Here is a 13665-nt window from a genome sequence, read left to right as displayed (position 1 = left end):
TTACCTTCTTGTGTGCTGGTATGACAGCTGGCACGATAGGCAGGTTGGGGGCATTTCGTTCTTACCATCATTTAGTGGGTAATTGTGATTGCAGTAATAGTGCTTGTTTATAATCATAGAATATTGTTAGTTGGAAGGGACCCATTCTGTGAACACTGGAAAGATACCCATCAGCACAATACCAGATGTATTTCTGAGATTTCATGTCTTTATTTTGTGGGTAGAGAGTTGACTGGGTTTACCATGTCTTAGGACAACAGGACGTATTTTTTCCCAAATGGAGATGTTGAAGCAGTTGCTTTGAAGGGGAAATTACCACTATTCTTTTTCTCCTGCAGAAATGCATATTTTACTTTATATATGAAATTGCAGTGAAAATGAACGATCTAGTGCTGTGTTCGATCTTGGTAGCAACGTGTCTTATGCTTCTCTTTTCTGAACTGGCAGCAGTAGTTTCTGCTTAGCAGTACAGCAGAGCAAAACAGAGCTGACTGTGCAGCAGTTATCCTTCAGACATGGCTAATTTTTCAGTCTATTTATGAGTATCAACAAACACTTTGTGCATACTTTTGCCATGCGTTGAATGCTTCTATTTTCCTTTAATTTAGCTTAAAACTAGTAATGGAATTCCTGAGGTTTTGAGAGGAATAGTTCTTGGCAAGCCCAGCGTTTCGAAACCAAAGGCAAATTAAGATACCAAGCAAACAGAGGGAGGGCTACTTCTTCAGGGAAGTATGTTAATATTCTTCTGAAATATTAGCATTTGTTGTACTTTGGTTTTTTGTTTGTTTTTCTCTTTTAATATCTTTGAGTTACTCATTTAAAGCACAGTTGTTATTTTTCTCCTAAAAATCTTACTGGAACACAAGGGGTCTTTTTTCCCCCCCTTGATGTCACTTAACAAGTTTAGCCTTTTCAGGCAACCATTACAAGTAGAGGGTGTAATGCTACTTTCTTTCTAGCTCTTTGTATTTTTCAGTAACTCAAGCACTTACTGAAGCATGTAGTTTTAGTTTAAATAAAATATGCTCTTGCTTTTAAATCACCGCCATAATTGTAATTGAAAGTAGTTTTTACTGTGCATCTCTCAGGTGGTACGATAATACTATTAAAAATGATTTAGATTTTTAAAGTGTAGTTGGGCTGTTTGTCAGACATGTAGGTAAGTTGCTTTAGCTTTGTGGGAATAAGAAGAAATATGATGTAGGGAAACTTGCCTTGCTGTCACAGCCTTGACCCTCTTCTGCATCTGTGGTGCTTCTTGCTGCAAACATCTTCCCTGTTTTGTACCCTCTTCCCACTAATCCCGAGGGGTTCAGCATTCTTAGGAATCTTGCGTGCCATCTCCTTAATTTGTGTTCCTGCATTTCTTTGTGGAGTTTCATGGCTCTTTATGTGCCTTCATTGAGCTCTTCATTTCCTTGCAGTGTTTCTTATTATTATAATAATTTTGTCTTCTTTCTCGGACTTATTTGCTTGACGTTTGCGATGCTGCTGACAGCAGTAGAATCCTTTCTCGCCCGGGAAGAGCAGTTGTTTGGGAGTAGCCCTCTCTTTTTCCTCTTCTCCTTGAGTCCACGGTCATGTTTTATTCATATCCTCCTTCTTCCTTGTCCAAACAACATTTTCAAGACCACATTGTCTTTTTCTGTCTTTGCAAATGAAGTTGCTGTCATCTGGAGTACTTCAAGTACCTTCTCCCTCTTCTCTTGATTTTCCTATCTCTGCAATCTGTTCAAAATACAGCTGGTATGATGTTTTGGTATTCTGAGTGCTGGTTTCCTCTTCAGGCTAAAGCTTGGTCATTGTCTTTGAATTCAAAGACCCACATCTCATATTCCTGCATCATAGTCTTTTTTTTTTAGATCTTAAACAGTGATGAGTGAGCTAATATTAAATACAATATGATTCAATAAATTGTTATCTAAACTTGAACTTTGTGGTACTTATTTAGTATTATTATAACAACATCGTGGTGCCTATATTTAGAGAAATCCTGAGTGATTCATGCCAGTTGGTCAGTCCTGCAACTCCAGAGAGTGCTCCATTCCTGAAAATTGCTCGACTAGAAAAGAATGTACACAGGAAGGACAAAAGGGAAGGTGTTACACAAGCCTCAGACAAACTATTTTATTTTTTATATTCCCTACTTTTTTTGCTAGAGAGGTAGGTGGGTAAACCTTTTTTATACAGTGCTTACATTCTCCCTCACTAAGTTCCAGAACTTTCTCTGTTAACAGAGGTCAGGAGAGCATTTCCATATTGTCCTGTGGCTCTTTAGTTCTAGGGGAATGTGTGTTTTGTCTCAGAGGCACAAATATACCAGAAACTTAGATAAGCTTCTAGTTTCTGTAGGAGTCTTTGGGTTTAAGTGTACATTATGACTGTTATTTTAAGATACTTCTGGCCACTTAGGGTCTTGAAATATTTCTAGCAGTAAAGAGCAACAAAGTTCCCTTCAAAATCTAAAGTTCAAGTTATTTGTCTTGGATTTTCTCTGCCTACAGTGCTATGTGGATCATCTGACCTTCACAAATGTGTTTTCTTTTACTATGACTTTGGTCCATAAGTGTCAGTATGTTTGCTTAATAAATATTTATTTATTCCTCCCTCAGAGTTCTTTATTCGTTAAGTCCCTGTAAACTTGTCCCATAGAGCACAACTTCATGTATGTCTGCTGAATTTAAATTTACTTCCCTTGAACAGTTTGTATTTCTTATGTCGGCTGTAATATAGAATTTTATTTGTTAAATGGATGGAACTTAATAATTGTAAATGGTATAGTTTTAAAATAGTTTCCTATCAAAGTAAAAAACAGTTTGTCAGTAGCCTAACATTAAAACTACCTTTCTGGAAGTTTGATTATTCCAGTACCATATTGGTTTAGTATTTTGCTGTGAATTCTTCACTGCTGATGTTAAAATAAATCAATAATGCTTATTTATACTTAAACCTGAGCCTATTATGTTTCCCCCTGCCAAGGACTTAAGCATTGCTGATTTATGCTGAGACTCAACCTAAGGCAAGCTGTGAGTGTTTGTATCAAGGTTGAAACACTTGTTAAATGTTATGGTTCACAAGTACAAGCATGTAAAAATTAATTGGCCAGCACTTCTATGTTCACATCTCACCTCTGGTAGATCCCTGTGTTCTTATCTATTAGTAAGTAAATTGCAGCACAGTTTTGGACAGCTCTATATCTGTAGATCCTGATTCATGTAAGGTACTGCTTAGTGTTTTAGGTTCTCATTGAACTATAGGTGACCAAATTTAGTGACACATATGGGAAGGATATGGTTCAACTTAAGTCTATGCTGGTCAGTTTGGAATTTACTAGTTAGAAGCTCTCCTTAGGAAGGATGATTTCTTTGTAGTTTGGAGTAGGAAAATGTCTGAGGAGAAGGAAACCAGTTCAGCTGAGGCATTGAGGACAGACTGAAGTACCTAATGATAAGTAGTGCACTCTAGGGAAGGCTCTTAATGAAATTATTAATGTTGACTACCATGAGATACTTACTTTATGCTAATAAAGCAGAGTGTTATTAATCAGTTGTTCTGTGATGTGTCAGACTGCTCTTGCATTGGTTATAGGATGCCTGGTTGCAGTAGTTCTTTTTGATTGGTGCTGGTGCTGACTTCTAAAGTGATCAGTGCATTAAGGAGGGTATACTGAATTCTTACCAAGTGTCCTATCATGCTTATGTTAGTGAGGTTTTAAAGTAGTTAGACTTTAAATTTGTTCTGAATCAAATACTATCTCATTATTTCAAGTGTGCTATATGCACAGGGAAATGCAGCTTCAGAAAACTGTCTGTATTCTTGACTTCAAACCAAACAAGGAAATACCACAAAAAATGCTCGTGATGATGGAAGAATAAAGTCTAGCAGTGGTGAACAGTAGAAGTGTTTTATGTAGTACTTTGAATAGTAAATATTGTGGTCTGATAGTGATTTGTGAGATCTTGGTTTGCATTTGTTGTGAAGACTTTCTGTGAATTGATTTCAATACTGAACACAATTTCACTGAAGCCACATCACTGATTACCTTGCAGTATGAATGGACTATTTTGAGATGGGGACTTGTTGGAAATTTTGTTACTACATAGGGGCATGTAGAACTAGAAAGAATAAGGGGATGTTGTCTTCAAAATACAAGTCTAGAGTTGCGAGTAAAATGCCATTAAAATTGTCACCAAAAAGTGTAATAAAAATGTTTGATGTTAAATTTTGTTTGTTAAAAGCTCTTTGCTGAGTTACTGATCGTCTAATCCTAATAACAGGGCGGTCCTGTGGTGTAAAGGAGAGCACTCTGGAGTCTGAATCCCAAGGACCTGAGTTCAAGTCTCAGTGCGGACCGTCCTCTGGCAGTTCAATGCCTCCCTGCCATCCCATCCTGTCAGATCTCAGATGCTCAGCAGGGTCAGCCCCGGTTAGTACCGGGTGCTGTGACAGTCCCGAGGACTTCACTGTCACTGTCCAAGCTCGCTCGGCTGTGGCAGATGGACCTCAGGACTGAAACGGTGGGGCCAGTTCTGCGCACGCTGTGCCTCACCTAAAAAATCCACTGCACAGGCTGGAAGGGCTCACACACCCACCTGGGGAGAGAGCCCTTCCCAAATCTTGATTCGTGAAGTCTGGCCGTAAATCCTAATAACAAACTTTAAACTTCCTTTAGGCTTCAAATCCATATTTGTGAATACATTGCTTTGATGCTACTGGTGAGAGTAAAACTGTTGTTAAATGGAAATTCAGTAACAATCTCAGAAATCTAGAAGCTGAATTTCCTTTCTTCTGTGCTAAAAGCCCCTCACAGCGAGTAGCTGATTCTCAGTTCCTCTGAATATATTTTTAGTTTGTTTGAAGGGTGCAGCTCTGCCCACCTGCTGCACATTTGGGTGGAGTGTTAACAGTTAAACTGGATGTCAGTAGGTTTGCGGTTTTTAAGTCAAAAATAGTGACAGCCTATCTTGAGTCGGGTAGTGCACTTTTTTCTATAGTTTGTTTTGCACGTCTTGCAAATGCATGTTTAAACTATTTGTAAATGAGTTTACAGTATGCCTTGTAGCATTTTTGTTTGTTTGCTTTAAGAGATGATGGGAAATGCAGAGTTTCGCAGCTGATTTGGGGGTGGTTCAGTGTGTGTCTCCTCAGTAAGGTCGGGATTTTGATGGGGGGCTGACACTTCGTGAGTGCAGTGAATTCATCGACTGGCTTCTGGGTGGTGGTGGTTGCTGCTTTCCAGAACTTTTTATTTCCAAGAAAACTGTAAATGCTTACCTGTGAAGTGAGTGAATTCATAGGCTGACATTAGACCTGTGCCTAATGTAATTAATTGTATCAGTAGGTTTTATTGTGCCCTGCATTTTTTCATGTAGATTTTAAGGCATTATTTATACCTCTGTTTTAGTACTTTTTTCTTTTTAACCAACAAAGCTACTAGATGTGCTTCAACCAGGGTTATATTTCACTATTGATGGCATTCTATAGTGGTGACTTGGCAGAGATTTTAAACACTTGCAAGTGTAATTAACCTTCTGAGAAGTGTCTACTGTAGCAGATTCTCTGCGTAGACTCTGGGATGAGTCATGTGCAGTACCACACAAGTAGCAGACTGACTTCTGACGCTGCTCTGATTACTTCTTGTTCCCCGGGCTACCTGATGGCCATCGAGGAAGCCTGGATGAGCCAGAGACAAAGAGCTCAGGTCTTGCTTCAGTACACAGTAAGTTAGGAAAATGACTAAAATTAACATACCCATACCAATCAGGCGGGGCTAAGTGGCTCCCCTGCTTTTGGGTGTTTTCCAGTGTATACAGAGGGGTTGCAATAAATGGATAGTGTATCTGGGATTAAAGTGTGCTGTAAGTAGCATAATGATTGTTTAGCAGTGCTTCTATGACTGCATCTAAACTTTCTTTGGTTTTGTTCTTTTCTGTTACAGAAAATAATTAACTTTTGCAGATTCTGTTGTTGGATTGCAGTTTCTGTAACATACTCTTGCTGACTAATTCACTTATTGCTGGATGTAAGGTGTTGCTTTGACAGAAACTTGTGTTTTGTTTACTTGTGCAGAATGAGACACACCATGTTCATTTGCTTTTGAATTTTTATATTAGCTGCAAAAGTACAGAGAGAAAGAATAGGAATCATGGTTTATCTTGGATATCCAAACTTGCTTTGGAACATTATTGCCAAAGGCTATTACGCTTAGTGATTATTATGTTTACAAAGTTGTTTTATTTTCTCAAACCACAGTTCTTGTAAAAGGATAATTAAGTTAAAGCTTGGGCTATTCTTTGCAGATGCTGTGCCAGGGCCAAAATATTTTCAGACAATATGTAGTTATAATTTCAAAGATACCCTTTCAACTTGAAATACTAAGTAATATAGCAAGTTTTTAAAACATAATATTCAGTAAACTAGGACAGTCATAAGTTTAAAGTTAAAGCAAGTAGTTTTTCTTGCCATTAGGAATCAGATGTGAAATGTGCTACTTAATGTGGAGGCTTAAAGTTTATGTTCTTGCTCTTAATTAATTTTACACTATTGATCTTTTGCAGAGGGGAGGACAAAAATCTCCATTTGTGTCTGTTGTTGCTGAACACTTTAGTGGTCAGGTTGAGCAAATCACAAACTTCCAAAGGTTTCATGCTGTGTGTTTATATAATTTAATGCTGACTTGGATAATGCTTGGGGTGGAGTGGGTAAGGTTTTGATATCTGTAACTGACTTTCTGAAAAATTATGTGACTTCTACCAGTCAGCAATAACAGCTCAACTGTCAGGAGCTTAATTTTAATTTGCACACTTAAGTGAAGTTTTGTGCTCTTACTTTAAGGAAAATGCAAATTAAGTGGACTTCTTTAAAAAACAAAATCTGTACTGGCTGAGTGGTCACTAATTCTGTTCTTAAGCATTTGGGAACTTTTGAAGCTGTATTTGTGCAGAATTTTTGACACACTGCAGTATAAATGGAAGTTAGAAATAACACTGTTCAAAGTTGTAAAATGCCAACAAGCTGCTTGAATAAGTCCAAGTTTAATATGCCTTATCAATACCATTCTTGATGTTGTTACTGAAATACTGTGCTTTGTACGTCTGAAACTCTTTTCTCAGCTTTTAAATACATTTTGATATCTTCTTGAAATTACACTTTGCACACATGCACACAGTGCTTTCCATGAACTTCGCTTGGCATAAAGTACGTTGAAAGAAAGCAGTTTTCAGAGGCTACAGACTGGTTGCTTTCCCCCTAGGTGTTCTGTAGGTTCTGTAGAAGCGACACACAGGTGATTTATTTTAGCAGGTTTTTGTAGTATCTTCTTACATTGTAATGGAGCTGTATTTATGATCAGTTTAAAATGGTCAAAGTACGAGCTGTTGCAAAAAAAGAAGAGTATGATTTCTCCTTAGGCAACATGGTCCAGCCTTCTCTTTGTTGGCATGAGTCACACTGTGGTCACTGGGTCGGCACGATGAGTGCAGCAGTTTGGATTGAAGCTTGTCTGGTAATTAGAAGGTGGCCAGGGCAGTAAAGACCATGTCTTTGAGCTGCAGTCACCCTTAGACCAGCTGAAGGTAACACACAATAGGATTTTGAGGAAGAAAAGCAATTAATTTAAAATAGCCCACCTCACAATGACTCTAATTTATAAAAGGAAAACATCACAGTACTTGCTAACCATGCAGCTATTTTTTGTACATGGCAGAAAACAATATGTCTTTGCTATAAACTGAATTTGTATTATATCAGAAACACAGGCTTGGTTTTGAAAAAGGTGGAATTTTTGTTACCTTTTAACTCCTCTTATGTCAATTCTGATAGACATAATACTAGTAGAGGAAATTAAAACTTTTAAAAATAATTATTAATTTTTTTGCATTTTTGAGTTTCAGTGTGAGCATATAAAGGAGAACAAGTTGAGTGGGACATAGGTATGTAAATATTAGTATTGAGACATTTGGATTTCTCTCTCATTTCACAACAGTAGTAAGAAATTATTTTAGGGTTTTTTTCCAGGGAAGCAAGCAGGGCTTGGCAGTTTAAAAGTTTATGCAGTGGCCTAATATTTAATCTTTAGTGAGTGTTACACAACTGTTTTGATTACCAATATTCAGTATTTTGTTGATGGTTTTTTTTTTTAAAAGCTGTACAGTCATCTCAGTTGCTCCCTTTATGTAACTGATATCACTCTGGTTGAAGGACGTAGATACTTCTCATAATGAAAATTATCTATAATAGAATATAACTGAATTTCTTCTATATATTGAATTTTTTTTACATCCTTCCCCCCACCTCCATTCATTCCTGTCTCACATGTACTTAAATACGGCTACTGGGACACAATTAATGTAATGGGTTTTTTAGAAAATTATGCAAAAGAATATTTCAAAGAAACTTAAAACTTTTGGAAGTTGAGCTTTAGTCTTGAGAATAAGGTTAAAAGAGCTTTTACAATTCCAACTGTTTTGAAAGCTGTCTGCCTGTAATGGCGTAAGTCTTTGAGGTAAACCATGGCCCTTACTCACATGAGCATCTGCTTATAAGAGTAGGAAAAGTACCACTTTCTTTTAACCTTAGTATTTTCTTTTTAGTATAAATACTTGTTGCTATCTACAAAATAATTGAGCTTTTGGTTACATTCTGCCTAGATTAATGTTGTTCCTTTGATGTGCAGAATAAATTAAAATGCAAAATTTTTTTTGATTTTTCCTCACTGTTAAATTCAGAATGATCGGAAGATTACTACATAAAACTGAAATTCTCATTGTGGACTTGTGGCTTTACTGACTGTGAGGGGTGTTCTTAGACACAGCTGTTCACAGGACTCTGTTCTCTGAAGAAACACCATATCTGTCCCCATTGCACGAAGACAACAGAGACCCCTGGTTTGTGAGGTTGCACTGAATCAGTGGGAACCTCATGATGTTAATGAGATATTATGAACAGCATCTGTTTGCTATGTCATACTACTGTCATTTTCTGGATAGACAACATAAGCAAGAGCACTTCAGTATTTTGAATTTGAAAGCATTAATTTCTAGTAATAGAAGATGTGGCTTTTAGGGAATGAGTGGGAAAATACATTCATATTTTAATGGCGTCCTTTAATGGTTTATATTGTGTATATATGTACATCTCTATGGGAAAATGTGCACAGAGTATGAAACACATGCCTGTGCTATTGTTAATTTGTTTGACTGTTTTTAGTGGTGGTTTGAGAGGGCTGTCTGTTAACTCATTGTGAAATTATAATCTTTGTGTTAGTTCTCACAGATCTGGTACAGTTTTTTGAGAATTCGTGTTTGTTTTTGCAGACAGAAGGATTTATCTAGCTAGCACAGCCAGCAGTAGCTCTGGTGAGATGGAGGCACAGGCAGGCACTTGGTGCCTTGAAGTTTCTAGAAAGCTCAGAGGCTATTCCCTTTTATGAAGTGAAGACCAGTAAGCTATTACAGAGTTAGTGGAGCAAATGCTGAATTTGTGTATGGTGAGACCACATGTAAAATCTGTCCTGCTTAAAACCAGTCACAGTAGGTAGCTGTGGGTTCTTGGGTGTATTAAAGCTTTGGAAAGGAGAAACGATATGCTCAGGAACCCTCTGCATCTTGTATTACCAATGCCAGTTGTTACAAATGATCATGCCTTTCTGCCACTTGATTGTGCAGCTTTGGCAAAGATTGAATTTTTGCTTTAGAGACAGTTAACTTGGATAATTCTGTGTATTTTGACACTAAGTAATTAATGGGAGTTTCAGTACAATTAATGAGCAAAGTTCTTTGAACCAGTCAAGCATAAGTGCCAGCGTGTTTCCAAAATGTGCCAATATCCAAATTAGAAGTTTGTTGGGCCACTTGGGCAGATTGATAAGATAGTTTTTGAGTATTTGGTAGAGATAAGTTGTATCATCCTAATGTCTATTTATTCATTAAAGTTCTCACTGGTTATTTACAGTGTAATCTGTAGTGATTAGTGCTCAACTTCATTTGCCGTACAGGAGGTTTTTTGAAATGCTTGATGTTCTCTTGCCTCATCTTTTCTCTTTGCCATGTTGACTTTCTATTTCGTAGCCTTCATATTGTAAGGGAATGGTGAGAGACTTTTTGACAAGGTACCTCATTTGCCTTAGAAAATATTTTAATCTCACATAGTTGAATCTCCTATATATGCACCTTTGGCTTGCTAGTTATATTAACTTCTAAGAATATCATTCCAGTAGGAAAAGTAAACTACTTTTAGTACAGCATGTCTTGAGGATGTCTTTGTTTTGAGGTCTTCCACCATTATTTTTCCTTTCCTTGTCTCTTAAACTATTGCAGACAAAGGTTTTAAACATAAAAATGAAGAAGTGTATTTGTCAGCTGACTGTAAGTAAAGTATAGCTGGAGTTTCTTAGGAACCTTTGTCTAAGTGAAGTTTAGTGACAAAGTGTACACTTTCTCCTTTCCAAGCCTGTACCCATCAGCTGTGTTTGTGTTTTTACAGTTGAGGGTCTGAAGGGGCATAAGCAGTACAGTATCAAGGAATACCTCTGTAAGTATAGAACTGCACTTTAAAAAAACCTCGTAACTTGTACTCAAATTAAGAGTGAAGTGCAAGGCACTTAAATTGTATTATAAGCATAACAGTGTTTAAACATAGTTGAAATGAGTCTGCTCATTGCTAGTTCTTGGAGAGAGAGTATTTTCATTGCCTGGGAACAGACAAAAGCAACAAAATGGCTGTTCCAAAAAATGGGGATACCAGTTTAGACTGGTAGAGATGTTCCTGCCAAGGAATTGTGGCTGGACTTAGGATTTTCATGTCTATTATAGTGTGTGTAATGGTCAGCTGAAATTACATCTCTTGTGGTAGCTGCAGTATAACTATTAGGGCAGGTATTACTAACTGATTTTTAGAGTTTATAGTCTAAATGGGTGAGATAGGCATGCAAAAAACCCCAAACACATATTATGTGAGTGATTGTATGTTGGCAGCAGTGGCGGTAGCAAGTTCCTGGGTATGAGCTAGGGATGAGCTGAACAAAGAAAATGGAATAAGAGGCAGGTAAGTGAGATGAGGTGGGGTGACAGGAGGAGGTGCAAGGAAGTGAGATGGGGACTGTAACAGAAAGAAAATGTTGCCAACGTAGGAAAGATAGTTGGTGGGTTATACAGGGATTCTTCCCAGTGTCCTGAAAACCAAAGGTCCTGGTCTTACTTGCCTCTGGTCCTGGCCCCAGGAGTACTTGTCTGGCTTTATTTGACCAGCTGTCTCCACTGGACAGAATAATTGGCAGGTGATTGTTCCTGATCACCCAAATGATTCACTAAACCCCAAAGTTGCTATGAAAGGGTCAGTTATTTTCAGCCCATGTCCCAACAGAGGTCTCTGTAATGGGAGATAGAACACTATAGGAAAGACAGGAAAAAGTAATAAAGGTAGGCAGAAAAGGAAGGAACAATGTGTTCAGTAATCATGCTTTACAAATCAGTTGTCACATAAAATTGTTACCTGAACTGTGTTCTTCTGAAAAACCTCCTCTTATACTACAATGAGGTTTTTCTCCTTTATTGAATAGGTGGAAGTCATCATCAAAGTTTAGATCAAAAGTACCAGTTAGATTCATGAAACCTTAAACTTCAGACTTTGCAGATTCATTACATAGCAAACATTTTGATTTCTCTATCCAAAGATCCACATTACTTTCAAACAGTTTGTGTTCATTGGTGTTGTTTCCATAGTTTCAGTCTTTATGATATTCAGTAATCACTTCTGTAATCTGTGTCAATCTTGTATGTAAGGTGTTGATATGCTAAAATGTGGTCCTTGCCAGGAATATATTTCACCACCAAGTTCAAAGGTAGTTTTTATTCTAAAACTGCTTCTGAAAATCCTCAAATATTGGAGAAGGGAGTTGTTTATTCTTACTCATAAGTTTCTTAAGGTTGTGTGGACGAACCTAGCCTGGCTCCTTTGTGTTCTGGTCAGGTACTACATCTCTCACATTTATTGCAAGTATTCCAGAAAGTTTTCTGACCTTGATTTTGTCTTCAGGACATCAAAGCTCCACCAGTTTTCTTGTCAGCTTATTACAGACATTAATTACCATGTATTTATTCTATGTTTATTATTTGGTGGGTTTTATACTTAATGATTTTTAAAAGCTTTTTTTTCTAATTCTCAAAGGTTCTATTGAGTTATCTCATCTTCAAGTGTAAAGTTTTTTTTTTTCCATTTGACCAACAATTTTTCTGTATAAATATTTATTTAACTTCTAAACCTGGAATTTACTTGCTTGGGATAAAACGGCTCAGGTATTTGGCAATATTCCACATCTCATACAGAAGAGAGCACCTCAAAAATCATTACTGCATTTCTTCACAAAGTAAAACACAGAGGTCTTGGATGGCAAAGTGTTCAGAAGAAATTAGTTTTAAATAACTATTTTTTTGTCATAACTAGTAAAAACCAGTCCTCTCTGTGGACAATGTTCAATTTAGCTGGTTTGGAGTTTTTGTATATCATTCCCTGGACTTTCCTAAGCAGTTGAAATGTGTTATAGGAAGTAAGCGCTTTATATGAGTTTTAACCTTAGCAGTGGTAACAAGCAATTTCCTTAACTTCAAAAAAACCTGTTAAAATGTATTGTTCATTGCAGAAATGCTAATAAGCTGGAGTTGAGTAACACGACAAGGGAAATCAGTACATCAGATATTTTACTGCTTTGAGTTTTCATCTAGAGAGTAAATCTTGAAAGGACTTAGTAAATCAGTTCTCTGTTGGAATTGGCTCTTAACTTCTGATCATCTGTACTTGAAGCCCAGTTTAAGATCTTGAATCATGTATAAATACTAAATTTAAAATAAAAATTTAGTTCTTGGAATTGAGCAAATTAGAATAGATTTTTGTTTTCTTTCTAATCTTGTCTAAGTAAGTGCCAACAAGCCTTATGAGCTTGTTATTTAAATGGGATTTTTGCCAAATCATATTACATTTCGTGTTTATAAACAAATGGTACTAGAGACTGCTGAGTTGTCACCCATAAGGGGCTATACTTTTAGAATCTGCACATGATAGGGTTTTGTATCCTTTTTGGGTAGATTTCTAATGTTCCAAAGCAGCAAATTGGCTGATTGCACTGTGTAATAAACGTACCCGTTCCCTTCTTGAAAATTTTTATATTGGAGTGATACCAGTATTGCTTGTTGTAACTCCTTCAAAAGTAAGCTGTAAGTCCCATGGATGGGTTAGAATCATAACTTTTAAAGTTATTTTTTTAAAAAGAATCTGCCTAAATTTTGAATTCTATGTTCTGTCCTTTTTTTCCCCCAGGATTTCTGTGACTTTTCATTGACAGTAAGGTGTGACTGATTATTTAACTGCAACATGGAATAGAATAACAACGAAGGTCTACCTGTTGGCATAGTTTCAAAGAACATTTCTCTTTGTGGTGCTGTTAGTATAAAAATAGTACCACCCCCTTACTTGTGTTTGGGTATTCATGTGGTGAAGCTGATCCAGATTAAAAAATATCTGAGGCAAAGAAAATAATGATTATTTTTATCCCAGATCTATTATGAGTGATCTACTGATGTTTGGAAATGATGAGTAACTGAAGAAACATTTCTAGGAAGTGAAACCTGAGATATTCACCTGAATTTTGGCTATGGGGTTTTCTTACTA

General features: G+C 36.9%; 1 protein-coding gene across 5 annotated transcripts in view; it reads left to right on the top strand.

The window, feature by feature from the left end:
• The window catches only part of FRS2 (fibroblast growth factor receptor substrate 2), a 49420-nt gene that overhangs the window by 7256 nt on the left and 28499 nt on the right, over positions 1-13665 (top strand). Inside the window, exon 1 of one of the 5 annotated variants that reach the window (XM_071552239.1) lies at positions 5843-5861. The exons of the other annotated variants lie outside the window; for them this stretch is intronic. The gene's annotated coding sequence lies outside the window, so the exon portion shown is untranslated. Of the gene's footprint in view, positions 1-5842; positions 5862-13665 lie in introns of those variants that run through there. 5 annotated transcript variants of the gene reach the window in all.

This window comes from Pithys albifrons, chromosome 3, assembly GCF_047495875.1.
Source record: "Pithys albifrons albifrons isolate INPA30051 chromosome 3, PitAlb_v1, whole genome shotgun sequence".
In the NCBI taxonomy this organism is placed as follows: Eukaryota; Metazoa; Chordata; class Aves; order Passeriformes; family Thamnophilidae; genus Pithys; species Pithys albifrons.
This window is presented reverse-complemented; position numbering and strand designations above follow the sequence as displayed.